This window comes from Emydura macquarii, unplaced genomic scaffold (assembly GCF_026122565.2).
Source record: "Emydura macquarii macquarii isolate MOO-44397 ecotype Brisbane River unplaced genomic scaffold, CSIRO-AGI_Emac_v2 contig_1348, whole genome shotgun sequence".
Classification (NCBI taxonomy): Eukaryota; Metazoa; Chordata; order Testudines; family Chelidae; genus Emydura; species Emydura macquarii.
In genome coordinates this window covers 1,598,526-1,614,047 of record NW_027131485.1, presented here as the reverse complement: position 1 = coordinate 1,614,047, position 15,522 = coordinate 1,598,526, and the positions used below count along the sequence as shown (strand labels likewise).

Here is a 15,522-nt window from a genome sequence, read left to right as displayed (position 1 = left end):
CACCTTTTAAGTATTAATTAGTTAGAGGAGTTATTGCCATTAAACATAGTTTGCATCCAAGCACAGCTAATATTTGGTTAGTAACTGGAGCCAGGATCCATGTTTTGTTCTTGACAGCAGCCTCGGCTGCCACATAGTTTGTCTTCCTGTGACTGGGTAACAGCACTTATTTTGCAACATGGATAGGACTCCCAACCATGCCTGTGTAACCAATTTCCCCCTCCTCTTAGCTCTGTGTGTAGCCAGACACCTCAAAAAGCATTGACCTCCATGCTTTTGGAGATGCTCTGTGTGCATATCCTTTGGGCACCCTATTCCTTGCTAGGGCACTATGGCATAGGTGTCTAGATTTACCCATAATGCACTGGTACAAACAGTTAGGCAGTACAGTAGATGTGGGCAACAAACCTGATAGACTAACTCAGATGAGAGTTTCACAAACCAGAGTACAAAAACAGTTGTATTTTCAGTCTGAATAGGCCCTGAAAGTGCACTAACCACAAACCTCCAGGCAGACTAAAAGCACCAAGACCAAAGGCACCAGCAGACATAGCAGAGCTTTGCCTTTCTCCATATGGACAGGAAAGCAGCAGCAGCATTAGAAAATGTAGTAGGAGCCTCAGGACGGGTGTGCTTTTTCATTATAAATAAAAAGAAAACCTTGAAAAAATAAAATATCACCATTACTTCAGGCATTATTTAGATTTGTCAGAAAAGTGGCCCTCCTACATCCGGAATTGCCAGAACAACATTTTGTGCTTATTGGGACATTTTACTGGGGAATTGAGCAAAAATCCCTGATCAGTATTTCCCCACCTCTGATCCTTCCCTCTAATGACAAATATGCATATTAAAACTCTAGCTGAATTAAAAGGCTATTTAAAGTTCCAGTTCAATTTGGAACCATTCACAGACCAATTTGATAATCCAGCAGTGTGAAACAGATTCTTCATTTGTGTATTCAGTGGGTAGTTCATGAAGAGGGCTTTAAATCTGCATTTGAAAATGGATAATTTAATTACCAGAGTACCACTATTTCTCTGGTTCTCTTACACAAAAAATAATTGGTGCTAAGCAGTATCATCTAAGTTCATAGATTCATAGAATTCATAGGGACCTCAGGAGATCATCTAATCCAAGACCAACCCCAACAAAACCATCCCAGACAGAGCTTTGTCAAGCCGCACCTTAAAAACCCTTAAGGATGGAGATTCCACCACCTCTCTCGGTAACCCATTCCAGTGCTTCACTACCCTCCTAGTGAAAACGTTTTTCCTAATATCCAACCTAGACTCCCCCCCACTGCAACTTGAGACCATTGCTCCTAGTTCTATCATCTACCACCACTGACAACAGCCTAGTTCCATCCTCCCTGGAACCAATTTCAGGTAGTTAAAGTTGATGGGACATGGAGTGTGGTCTGCCTTTCACTAATTGGCTGATTCCATCTCCATCACAAGCTCAGTGCCAATGTCCCAAATTGCATGGGGTCTTAATAGAAAAACCAGTATTTTTCCTAGTCAGCAATATAAGGAATTCAGAGGGTAAATAGAGAATCCAATTTCATTGTGTTCACTTTTTGGATAAATCCACCATTACCTGATAGCCCTCTGCAAAGCGTACAGAAATCAATCTCTATCAAAAAGATATTTCCACAGCAATCAACATCTAAAAAGCCCAAAAGCAGATTCCAGTCTTCTAATACTGGAAAAATCGTCAAGAATCCTGTGGGAAAACAAAGTCCCAGTAAGATGTCACAAGGAGATATGTAAACCCAAAAACTAGAGAACACATCAGGCTATTAACCTATGATGTGTACCACATTAATAAAACAATTGTAACCCTTTGGAGACTAGACACATACCTCTTAAACATTTATGTCAATCTGGGAAGTACTACTTTTCTAAAGGTTAATATAAAAACCACTTTCATGAAGAAAGACAAAAGTTAAATAATAAAATCCTCCTCTGCACATTTCAAGTTAGGTTCGATCCAGGGTAAATAACAATGCAAGACCCCACCCACTGTTTTCATGATACAGAAATCCTCTCTTTCCCCCTAAATTCACTGGGTAGTTTAATAAATAATCTACTGTTCCAGACCTGAGCCCTCCACAGCTATATCAAAAAACTCCAGCCCTGATTTACAGCCAAACTAGAGGAAAAACACAGGATGAAAGATCCAAACACAATCAAGATCTCATTTTCTTGCAAAATCTTTCTGTAGCCCAATGAAGGGTTTTTGTGGTTTTAATTTTTTAAATTAAACTATATGTATATCCCTCAAAGTTTTGACCTGCTTTTATAAATCCTGAGCACATTGACTGATTGTCATATTTTCTGACTTGATGCTCAGAATGAAAACTAGATTCCTGCTCAGTTTCGTTTTAGCACTAATAAAAAAACTATTTGCAATCCACATACCAGTAGCACTTGAGGGAGAGCACACACATCTAGCCATGTGTGCCCTTCCTCAGTTGCAGTGCGGAACCCAAATGAGTGAGTGAGAGCACAGGAAAACTACAGCAAAGTAAATGACCATGTGGATAGATTTTCCATTTCTTCTGCCGTTTGATGGTGTTAAGAGGGAAACTGAGGCAGGTCTTAGTCTTAGAGATAATTTCAGTCTCGGGTCAATTGTGCTGGTCAGTTGAAATTTAAGTGCTGGTAAGATGACTGTCCAAGGGAAAATAAGTAATACTATTTCATTTCTCTGGACTGAATTTTAATTTTCATGGGCTACCACACAATAGGAAATCCAATATTCAAACTTCTTAGAAGTCTTCCAACACACTGCAATCTGGACTTACCAATGCAAAGATTGAGTCATTAAGAATAGACGGGTAATTCTACCAAGTAGTACAGTGATTGTAATAGGAACAAATGTCTTCTATAAAACAGTTGGATAATATCAAGCTTATCCTCCTCAGTGACACAAACAGAATTCAAAACCAGGTTTCTGGCAACAAACTCCGTTATGTCACTACCCCAGACATTGTTCTGGGCTGACGACACTTCTGGCTCTTTAATGCCACTCACTCAAACCAAACTTTAACAAAAAAAAATTAAAATTCCCAAAGTTCCATAGTTCAGTTGAATGCTGGGCATGCTGGCATTTTCAAAAACCTTGGCAAGTTGAAAGTAAATCTTCTTGGCCTCAAAGTGGAAAATCTGTTCCTGTTTATCAGACCCTTAATGCTTCTTGCCCCAGCCCATTGAATGAATTGCCAGGATCCGAGAGTCCTGAACTGCTGAGAATCTCTCCTCATACTTTGCTCTTCCTTTCTGCAGTCTATTTAAATATATTCTTAATGATAAAACTTCATCTTCAAGAACGTACTTAGGCTTTCAAAGAACGAAGGCAGACAATTAATACAGCAAAGATACATTTTAATAACTACCTTAAAAAAAATTCCAGAAGCAGCTGAGTTCTCCTTCAATGATCCATAAAACTATCATTTTTTCTATCATTGACTCTTTTCAGTAACCAACCTAACACCCAACGAATACTGCAAAAACCACCACAGTGGATAAACAAGAAGCTAGAAATATTATTCTGCACAGCTAACCAGGGAGAAGATCACAGGGACAACCACAAAGGATACTATGGATGTTAAAAGTACTGTAAAAAACAGAGGGAAAGAAGATGCCAGGGATATTGACAAAGGAAAATGTAGGAGACAAAGGCACTACAAGAACTACATCAGCAAAGGGAAATAAGTCACATGTCACACACTAACAGGGGAGATGAAAGAAAAGCCAGATGTGCTGCAGCAATACATTTGTTAGTGGAAAGTTATTCCCCAAATCAGGATCCAGAGTATATACATCATTGCCAAAGTATCTGTCCATCTATCAATAACAGGAGAAAACAAAGAAAGAAACTAAATAAGAGACTGGTAAATAAGAAGGTTTGAGTAAGCAGAGATGTCCCATTCCCTTTCCTGTTTCTCCCCAGTTTTATAAATCAACACTAGAGTATGAGGGGCCAAAGTGTACCCCATCTAGATTTCATGTTGCTGACTTCACAACGGTAGAATATACTTGCCTGTAGCCCACCTGCCCAGCCCCCATCAGATCCTCTCCAATGAGCCAATGATTTTGTGTTGAAATAGCTTAGTCTTCAAGTACAAATATAGCAATACTCTCCTCTTTTGCATGTGGCACTGTGAGGAGGAGTAAGCATGCTGCTAGCGGCTCGAATGATGCCCTGGTAATAGCTCTAAGTACTACATTTAGGTTCCATGATGGTGTGAGGGCACATATGATAAGGAAAAGCTCTGTAAACCGGTTAGGAATCGTTTTACCATTGGGCGAGTGAATATGGTTGTATCATTTGTCTGGTCGTGAAAGACAGTGATTGCTGACAGGTGTATCTTTAAAGAACTAATTGATAAACCTGATTTCTTTAGTTTCAGTATATAGTCGAGGATTATCAGGATTAAAGATGTTGCCTTGATTTGTCTGTCTTTCCACCAGGATTCGAACCTGTGCCACTTCTGCCGGTAAGTTTCTCTCATTGTTGGCTTTCCAGAGTTTAATAATATTTGTCTAGCCTGTTCTGAACTTTCTAACTTGGTCGGGGCAGAACCACTTATCAACCAAGTTGTGAGATGAAGTTTCTGTATCTCTGGGTGATAAATCTGACCTGCATTCTGGTAAAGGAGATCGTGTCTCACGGGAAGCATTATAGGGTTGTGCAATGATTTATTCAGAAGATCTGAAAACCAAGTTTGCCTAGGCCAAGCTGGTGTTATCATTATCACAATAGCTTTGTCGGCCCTTATTTGTGTAGGGTCTTGAGTATCATTGGTATGGGAGGGAACGCATACAGCAGTCCCTTGCCCCAGTTGAATAGGAAGGCATCACCCATCTGTCCTGGTCCTAGTCCCACCCTCGAGCAGAAAAGATGTGTAGATTGGTTTCGGTTTCTGACCATCTGCTCTATATTGTGTGATCTTGCATGTGTGCTCCCCATCTGAGGAATGATGCACCTGTGGTGATCATGATTGAAGGCAGAGTCTGGGAAAACTGGTTTCCCATCAACATATTGTTTTTTTGGGTCCACCATAGAAGGGAGTCTCTTACTTCTCTTGGTACTATCAGTGCCTTGCTCAGACTATGCCTGTTTGGTCTGTAAACAGAAGCGAGTCATCCTTGGAGGCATCACATATGTAGTCGAGCGTGCTGTATCACGAACATTGTAGTTGCCACGTGTCACAGGAGTTGTAACACAATGCATGCTGTTATTGTTGGGCTGCTCCTTATCATTGATATCAGGTCCAAAATAGCCTTGAATCTTGGCATTGGTAATGATGCTCTGACTATTGTGGAGTTCAAGTCTGCACCTATGAACTCCAATCGTTGTATTGGGTTCAAAGTGGAATTTTCGGTGTTTATCCTTAATCCCAGATTCTGAAAAAGAATTATGGTTTGAGCGGTATCTTGTCTAGCAAGGTTTTGAGTGGGTGCCTTTATTAGACAATCACCTAAGTATGGGAATATGTGTCTCCTTAGATATGCTGCCACCACGGTGAGCACTTTGGAGAAAACCCTCGGTGCTGCTGAAAGGCGAAATGGTAGAGCTTTGTACTGGTAGTGATTGCCAGAGACAATAAACCTTAGGAAACGTCTGTGTGCAGGGTGCATAGTAATATGGAAATATGTGTCTTAAAGGTGAAGGGCTGAGAACCAGCCCCCTCTCTGCAGTGCCAGTATTATGGTTGTTAATGTGGCCATTTTGAATTTCTGTCACTTCATGAATTTGTTTAGTGCCCTGAGGTCTAGTATGGGTCTCCATCCTCTGCTTTTTTTCTGCACCAGAAAGTAGTGGGAATAGAATCCCTTCTCTCTGTGATGAGGAGGTACATGCTCTATTGCTCCTAGTTGTAGGAGATTATCTATTTCCTGGAGCAGTATTTGTGCATGAGATGGGTCCCTGAAAAGGTACGGGGAGGGGTTGTGGATGGGGGGATGGACATGAATGGGATAGTGTATCCTGAACTGGTTATTTCTAAAACCCATTTGTCCATTGTTATTGCTGATCAATGGAGGTGGAACTGTCATAGGCAAAATTCAAAATTTTTCTTTGCTGGCACTGTTTGTTGATTGGGGTTTCTCAGACCCTCGACCAACTTCTCAAAACTGTTGTTTAGATAGTGGGAGATGACTGTTGTGGTTGTCTACATCTCTGTGATCTCTGTTTCTCTCTTTGTGGTTCGTAATGTCTGTACTGTGATTGGAAGGGATATCTGCAATCATACGATTGGAACCTGTGCGGTTTCCTTTTTGTTCCAGGTGTATATATGCCTAGAGTCCTAAGAGTAGCCCCAGAATCCTTCATTGAGTGAAGAACCTCATCTGTCTTCTCTGCAAAGAGTTGGAATTTATCGAATGGAAGGTCTTCTATCTTAGTCTGCAATTCCCTAGGAAGACTGGCGAAATGGAGCCAGGAAGATCTACACATAACTATAGCGATGGCTGTTGTCCTAGCCACAGTATCGGTAACATCTAAAGAAGCCTACAGGGACGTCCTGGGTACAAGTTGTCCCTCATTGATCAAAGTCTTGTATTGATCCCTCTTGCTTTCTGGTATATCATTGATAAAATGTAATTTATCATAGATATTGTGGTCATAATTTGAAAGTAGAAACTAGAAATTAAATACTCTCATTAGTAAAGTGGAAGATGAGTAGACCTTTCTGTCCAGTAGCTCAAGCCTCTTCCAGTCCTTCCCTTGTGGTGTAACTTTATAGTTTGCCTGTTTGCCCCTTTGATTTGCTGAATCAACAACTAGCAAGTTTGGAGGTGGATGGGTGAATAAAAATTCCATCCCCTTGGCTGGAATATAGTATTTCTTGTCGTTTCTCTTGTTGGTAGGAGGGATGGTTGCTGGTGTCTGCCATATGTTATTTGCAGATTCCATCAAAACCTCGTCCATTCGGAGAGCAATTTTTGAAGAAGTTGCTGTATGTAATATTTTGAGCAGCTTGTGGTGTGACTCCGTGATCTCTTCTAACGGAATCTCTAGATCTCGTGCTACCCTCTTGAAGAGGTCGTTAAACTGTTTGGGGTCATCTATGACAGTAGGTGCAAAAGGAATTAGGGCTTCATCAGGTGAAGAAGATGATTCATTTGTGGGAGGAGATGTATCTTGCTCTGCCGTGGAGTTCTCTACCTGAATTTCCTTCCTCGCCTCAACCAATATAGTCGAGGGCAAGGACCTCACAGATTTCACCCTACTCATAAGGGAGTAGGAAGATCTATCATATGCCCTGGAGTAGGAGGACCAAGTATCCCAGTTCTGCCACTGCATATGATATGGCATGGGAGGAGCAAGCCATGGTGGACCATAATAAGGATACGGCTTGTGTCTTCTATAAGGGCCATATTCAAATGGCTGTAATGAAGATCTGGTGGGGGAGAAGTGCTCAGATGAGAATTGAGCTTCCTCTGCATCAATATCCGCATCACTGAGTGAGCGTATTGATAAAAATGCTTTGTCATATGCAAAATGTACAGGAGAGTCGGCATTCCCTTCTGATCGTGGGGATGAAGCCTGTGTATGATGTTGCTTGTACTTTCTTTTTCCCGACGGTGCCGGTGCTGCGCTTCCTGTCGGGTCAGTAATAGTGGTAGGTGCCGAGATCAGTGACCTATCAGTAGCGGTGCCACATGTGGTATATCATTTGTAGCTAGTGCCGCTGCTGGCACTCTGTCAGCACCATGGCTGGCATTTTGTCTACCACCTGTGCTGAGGTAGGCACTGTGTTTTCTCTTGGTACTGTACTGTTCTTTGGTGCCACAGAGTCTAACGGTACCATAGCTACCATTGGTCTGGCGTTTTCCGCACCGTATTTTTCTGTGGTGCCACGTTGGAGGAGGATGGTTTTTGTGAGTCACAACTCCTGACCTGGACGTTTCGGGTCTTAGGTGTTACAACCCATGTTGTACCTGAGGATCCTTTAGCCTTTTTGATACATGTGGGAGACAGCCCCTCAGGCAAATGCTTTCTTTTTGTCGCAGCAGTAGGAGTAGTAGATGAATTTTTTTTCTCTGGTGTGTGTTCTGAGGCTGGCTTGTTGAGTCCTGGGTCAGAGGAGGGTCTGAGAGGTTTTTCCATCAATATTAGTTTTAACCTCAGGTCCCTATCTCTCCTGGCCCATGCCTTGAGATTTTTGCAGTGGGTGCCCTTCTGTGGCACATGCATCTTGTCCAGGCACCGCACACAAAGTGAGTGTCCATCTGACATTGGCATAGCTTCTCTACAAGAGGTGCATCTCTTGAAACCAGGGGAGCCTGGCATGTTTTAATCCCTATGTGCTCCTCTAACTGGAGAAGAATAAAATACATTTTTTTTATTTTTATTTTTTTATGGTAAGTAACTAACCAACTAAAACTGACTAAACTATGACTAAAACTAAGCTATTAAATAAACTATTAACTAATTTTAAAAATATGAGTTAACTGCTGTTTTGCTCCATCTCGGACTGTGGACAGTTGAGAAGGAACTGAGGGGGTCGGGTCACGCACAGGCCAGAAAAGGCGCCAATGGCCCCTCGAGGCAGGAGTACTGCTGTGAAGATCTCCAATCAAGGACATGGGATGCTACAACACCTAAAGTGGAGCACCCACAGGCACCTCACTCTGAGAAGAACTAACTTATATTGTTCAGGGGTATGAAAGAAACCACTGAGTGCTGCCAGTTACAGTGATCTAGGCGTTGTCCACACCGCCTCCCACCGTCGTAGCTTCCGCCTCTCGTGGAGGTAGAGTAATCATGGCAACGGGAGACTGCTCTCCCGTCGGCAAACTGTCTTCACCAGACGTACTACACCAGTGCACCTGCATCGACATAGCGTTTCTAGTGTAGACCTGCCCTAAGTGATGCTTTTTTCTAAATGAGACAATGCCAGTTTCAGGATATTGCAGAAGCAACAAGGTTGCCAGAATCAACACATCTAAGGCAGGCCAACTGGAAAACATACATTTAAAAGAAGGAGACTTTATTTGGTATAAAAATCATTCCAGATTTCTTATTTCCTACAAACTCAAAGGTGGGCTTCCAAATCCAGCTTCTTCTGTTGGCATTATTCTGCTTCCCCTCTTCTCCACACAATTGTCAATGTTGGTGCCCATCCACGGTTCTCCACCTGGGAGTTATCACTGCACTTGCACACCAGTGGAGAGTGGTGAGACCCATAACTCCACCCCATCTAGAACGCAGTTAGCTTACTTCTGTAAGGAGAAGTAACAATAGCTAATATTAATAGCTTCAACATAGTATCTTACGCTAAAATCACTGTGTGGGTCATAATGTATACCAGGTTTGGATACACCAGCTTTAGCACTAGAGAAAATACCACCTGCACTGTATAATACATGGTACATTATGTAGAACCAGCAAAGAAGTAGGAAGAAAGCCCTTTCCAGACTATTGTACTCCTTTAAGGAGGATTTCTCTTGTGTACCCCCAAGTTTCACCTCACTTAAAAACTACTTGCTTACAAAATCAGACATAAAAATATAAGTGTCACAGCACATGCTTACTAAAAAATTGATTTCTTTCTCATTTTTAACCATATAATTATAAAATAACCAATTGAAATATAAATATTGTATTTACATTTTGATGTATAGTATTTAGAGTAGTATAAACAAGTCATTGTCTGTATGAAATTTTCGTTTGTACTGACTTCGCTAGTGCTTTTTATGTAGCCTGCTATAAAACTAGGCAAATATCTAGGTGATTTGATGTACCCTCTGGAAGACCTCTGCATAACCCCAGGGGTACGTGTACCCTTGGTTGAGAACCACTGTATTATACAACTTCAGGAAAAACACCACCCGACCTGCCCACTCTATACTAACTCTACTTTCCTAAGCAATCAAAGTCTAGTCATCACCTACCATTCGGCCTTCCATAAACCCCAAATTACCTGAAAAGAAATAATTCACGTCACTCCACTGTCCTACACACAAAGAAGTCTTGAATCACACTAGAATTAGGAATAAAGGAACCTTTTCAGGACAGCTCTTTTATTGGCATTGATAGATGCAGTGGATAAACAGCAGCCAGGCATTTAGAGCTGTACGGTTGCACAGAAAGTATATTTCATCTTTGAGGGTTCAGCACCCCTCCAAGTGAGCTAAGTGCACAGGAAAGAATAGGAATGAACACAGAAATCCTATGTACCCCCATGTGCTAAAGCCTTACTTCTGCCCCCTAACTGACCAATTATAATGATTCATGGAATCAAAGTCCAATTTACATCAGGAACCTTCCCACCTCCCTACACAATAAGGTCAATCTGACTGCTACAATGGAACTGTTCCCACGGAAACAGATGAAACAAACCGTTTTTGTGTCCCAACATCAGATCCTACAGCAACTTAGTGGAATAGATTAAAAGGCACTTTCACAATTTGACAGTCATAGTGGCCCTATCTCAACAATGGTCTGAATCTTCTCTAGAACATCTTACTTTCTAGAACTCATTACCATATTAGTTTCTTGAACCAATACAGCACCATCCAAAATTGAGTATGTTTACCCACCTCGTACTGCTTCCCAAAATGGAACTGGCCACAGGGAAAATGAAGCTGATGGTTGAAGGTGTAATGACCATGAGAAAGAGTTTATTTGTCTATATAAACCAGTATAAACCATTATGGGCTTTTGCTATACCAGAGAAGTGTAGTCAATTGGCCTGATCACATGACTGGGAAACAGGAACACCTATTTCTGCACTGCTAGCCATGCCACAGAGGGAAACTGAGCCTGAGGCCTAATGTTAAAATGGGGATAATACTTACCTCTGAGTGGGAATTGTGAGGTTTAATCAGTCAATGCTTGTGAAGTTCTTTAAAAATAAGCTGCCCTTTATGGTTGTCAAGCATTACTATTAGTAGCAGTAAACAATCCGTACTAAGCAGCATACTGACCAACATTTTCAAATTAATTTCAGGGAGATTTACGATGGTGGGCGGGCCAGAAACAGAACCCAGCTCTCTTGGTTCCTAGTCCTGTTCTTTTGCTTGAGCCAAGCTGAACCGGGTCCCTTTGACTATCCTTTTGGCCCTGAGTACTTAACTCCCATGGGAAGTACTGATTGGAGGGGAATGCTGACCAAATTCTCTCCACCTCTTCCCAATAGCTGGGTAGCAATAAGGAAAAACGAGTCTTCAGAGAGTTTGCCAGGCTTAAAAGTGAGAACTGCCAGTATCTTCTCTTTCAGTTACCACTCCAGATATTAGAGGATGAAGTATTCTGTGAAGGCCTAGGGAGCCTGGGCATGTGAAAGCAAAATTCCTGAGAAAGGAAAGTGAACTGAAAAAAAATCCAAACAAAGAACGAAGGGGAAGTTGAAGAGAGAACCTGTCCTCCCCAGTCGTAAGGGAAGCAGCCTTTCTGCAGCTGGTTTTATTTACACCATATAAATCTGATTCTAAACACTTCAAAGTGTCACTAGGTTTTTCCTCTGAAAACAAACAACTAAAACCAAGCTGAGAATGAAAAAAAGCAAAGACTGAAATAATTACTAATCAAAGGAGAAGCCCATTTATGGAATGACAAAGCCACCGGCCAGCTCTGCCCAGTAATTTTTCTCCATGTCACCTCTGATGAGTTTTATATTTCTAACATTTCATCAATTTGCATCATCAAATTCAATTTACATTCACAGATAAACAGAGAGAACGGTAAATACTCTCATCTGACCTTGAAGTGTGAGAGAGAAAATTGCCCTCACAATTTCAATTCGATCCCAACCATAATGAATAATGCAATTTGCCCCATCAGTTACCAACCTGTAATCACACGCTTGTATGCTGGAGGAACACTCTTTCATGCTAGACAGGAGATGAAGCAAGCCAATGCCTTACACTTTTTGTCCTTAGTTCTCACCAGCCCTGTTGTACCAGCCCCACCTGTATTGTTCCAGCCAACTGTCTGCTCATAGGGATAATGCCCCGAGAGAGAGGCAACATTAGGCCTGCAGGGTCTCATTGCATGTTCAGAAAGTGGGGACTAAGAGGGATATGTCCCATAGAGAGGTTATTTTCTCACCCCATTTACAATTCCCTATTAACAGCACTAGAGAGAGGAGGTAAAATGGGGCCCAGCCATGGCCATCTCTTTGGACTCAAAACTATAGAGGGGGATTCCCCCACTCTAGAGGCACTAGGACCCAGTGGTGCTTTCTTCCATGGGGAAAAACTGCAGAGTGGAGCAAGCCAGAGATTTGAGCTGCTAGGAGCAAAAGCAGAAAGGTCTACACAATCAGAGAAGTTTCTACGTTTCACAGACTCTCTTTTACCCTGTGATGACTGATTCTTTGTTCCACCCTCTGCCTCCCTGTCTCCTCACCTCAGTTTCACCCCACACTTGCCTCTCTTACCCCTCTTCTCCATTCCCTGTCCCATTCACCCCTCCTTCCCTTCTCTTTCCTCTTAGCTGATCCCCTCCTAAATAAATTCACCCTCCACCCCAAAAAAGTGGAACTAACATGACATTTGCTGCCATCACTTTGTTCATCCTGTTTACGTGTTCTGTGGGTCTTAGTCTCTGCCCAAAGATAGACATCTACTATTCTACAGTGCATAGCACAGTGGGGCCTCACCCTTGGCTGGCCATTAGGCTCTACTGTAATAAACATGATTAGGAGTAATAATATTAGCTGGGAATTCCCCTGTACTGCTCCAAATCTGATGAACACTCTCCTTTCCCTTCAGCTGTCTGTCACAGAACTCAACTCCACAATGTCCATGGAAAGAGGAGATGCATAGGGCAGACAGCTGGGGCTCAAAGATCAAGAGCAACACAAAATGTTCTAGGGTTCTCTTAAAGAGTCAAAGTAATACCAACAGAAATTGGGGGAACAGCATTCTAGAAAAGGCAGCCTGAGAGTTGAGGCTGCAGAACATAAAGAGGGAGGGGACTGACAGAGAGAGGAGCGAAGAAAGAAAATCTGCCTGGAGGTTGGGAATGAAAGGAGGAGGGAAATGGGAAAGCAGAACTGACTCATCAGTAAACTAACCTGTTGAAATTCTACACTCTTGACAGTCGGATAATAGCTTATTTCAATAAAAGAAAGAGAGGGTCAGAAAGTGTTTGGATGATAAAAACAAAAACTTAAACCCTCCATTGCAATCTAATGACAAGGAGCCCTTACAGACTCGTGACTCATTACTGCTTTGTGAAGGCTCCACACGACTGTCTGTGATGACCTTTTCCAATCAGACTTCATTTCCAATGCGTATTATAGTATTCCAGCATGAAATGAGCATCATACACTGCTATTCACTCACATTTTTAACTGAATGCTTTTCTTAGACTACTGAATGCATTTCTAAAACAGAATTCTCTAAAAGAAAGCTTGAAAAATTATTCAGTGAGGGACAGGACGCCAACCATAATTCTGAGTAAAATACAAGGCTGTTGCTCAGGAACTAAACACTGGCCTTTTGCGTCTAAAAGTCTGGCTCAAGGTGCAATAAATATGCTGATCACAATCACAACAGAGTACCTAATAGATACTTGTCCCCAACAGATAACCACTGCACAATTATGCATCATCGACAGTATCTGTCCAGAATAGATGGTCAAGATCAAAGTGAGAGATGGTTGGAAAAGCATCCAGCTAACTACTGCAAATGCTTGTAGTCAGTGTTTTCTGTTCTTTACTTTCATAGCACCAAATTCATTTCACTACAAATCTCCCCAATCCCTTCATCTTTCTCCAGAACATCAAAAAAGGCTTTCACTTAATTGCACAGCAGTGATTGAAGCCACTTCCTGAACTTTATAGCAAAGCAGTCCAGAGTAACTGTAACTGCACTAAATATAGCAGCACGGCAGGATGTTGTGCTATTTAAATATTACGAATGAAGAATATTAAAAAAAATTAAAACCAATCCATCTTCAACAATTGCCCTCTAAAAGTCTGCTTTGTCAACCACTGGGCAACTCTGGATTTGACAACATACATCCCACTCCCAGGGAAGTCACTCCAGAACTCTTTGGGGCCTCCAGTAAATTTAACATTGCCTTGCACCTCGCATCAGCATTCGTAGCAGTGCAAAGTGAATGTAACACATTACCAGGTCAGAATGGAAGCAGTTTACACCCATGGTTAAAATAAAGGAGGTAGAGTGAAGAGTTCGCTCATCTCCTTAGCTGGTGCCGCAAGCGCTATCTCACCTGTTGCAATCTACTTTAACCACTGTTCACATCCACTTTGTGTGGCTATAAATGGCTAAGAGTTGCAAAGTTGAAAATCAAGCCTTAAGTGCCTGGTTCCAGCCATCCAGTTAAAGAGACCTGGAATCTGTCCAAAGGAAAACAATCTGAATGAGTATTAAACCGATTGCCTGTGGCTGGGTCAATTTGAAATGACTCGCACTTCTACAAGCCCACTTTTCACAAATCTTGGGTATACAGTGCAACTCCAATCCCTCGCTCAGCTTGCCAATTATGCACCAGACAGCTAAGCACAGACAAACCCTTTCTCAAAGCCACCACATATTATAGTGGTAATTCCTCCTTGCGTGGAAGGATAGGATCCAATGTTATAAGATGCTAAATTAAAGAATAGTTAATAGAATCCTACCGTACCCACCCTACTTCTAAAGGAGCTCCAAATGCATAGCATGTCTTATATGGCCCAGAAAATAGAAGCCCAAGGTCACTGTGTTACTTGGATCTTTCACTGGATTGACACTTCTTGCAAATTACCCACAGGGCACAAAGACCTTCCCACTGCCAGCTTCATCCCACACAACTGGCCTAAAGCTGGTGTTTAAACCAACACCAGGCAACAGGAATAAACTATCATGTATGGAAGAATGAACAGTCAGAGCAATTAAATTCAGAGCTCAGTTACATCAATTCTACTGCATCACTATTTCTAAATGACGAATAAAACAACACTACATACCATGAATATTTCAGATAGAAATCAGTCAGGCAGAGGAGTAAATGGCCATTATGCTGAGGTTTTATGTTTCAAGATCTCTACTGCATGGGCAGAAAGGTCAGCTTTTTATTTTTCGGTGAAGCTGTGACAGAAGGTCACAGAAGAACTTCAGAGATTTGGCAACCAAAACATTGAAGGCAGATGAAAGCACAGGGCATCCTGGATGCAAATCTCCCCTACAGTAAAATGCTGTGGTTTTGTCTACTGCAGAAACACATACGTATATTTATTATTACCAAAAATTTTTAAAAATTGTTAAAAGTCATGTTTGCAATCCAGTTTGCATCACACCATGTACCTGACAGCCCACAAAAGCCAGGAAATGAAAATATTATGTACCCTCTACTTCTCCACCCACAAGAACACTTCTTACCATTACTAAGGGTACATCTACACTGACAGTGGCAAAGTCGCCGCCGTCAGATCGACTTATCTGGATTGATTAAGCAGTAAGTGAAGACCCAGCTCAGTCGATCCAGAAGTCGACGCTGTTAATCTTCCCCCTCAAGTGGCATAGTGCTGCATCCCGTCGGTGCAGGGCAGTGAAG

General features: G+C 41.9%; 1 protein-coding gene across 7 annotated transcripts in view; it reads right to left on the bottom strand.

Moving 5' to 3' along the window:
* MAD1L1 (mitotic arrest deficient 1 like 1) overlaps positions 1 to 15,522 on the bottom strand; it is a 493,546-nt gene that overhangs the window by 338,419 nt on the left and 139,605 nt on the right. The window lies entirely within an intron of this gene.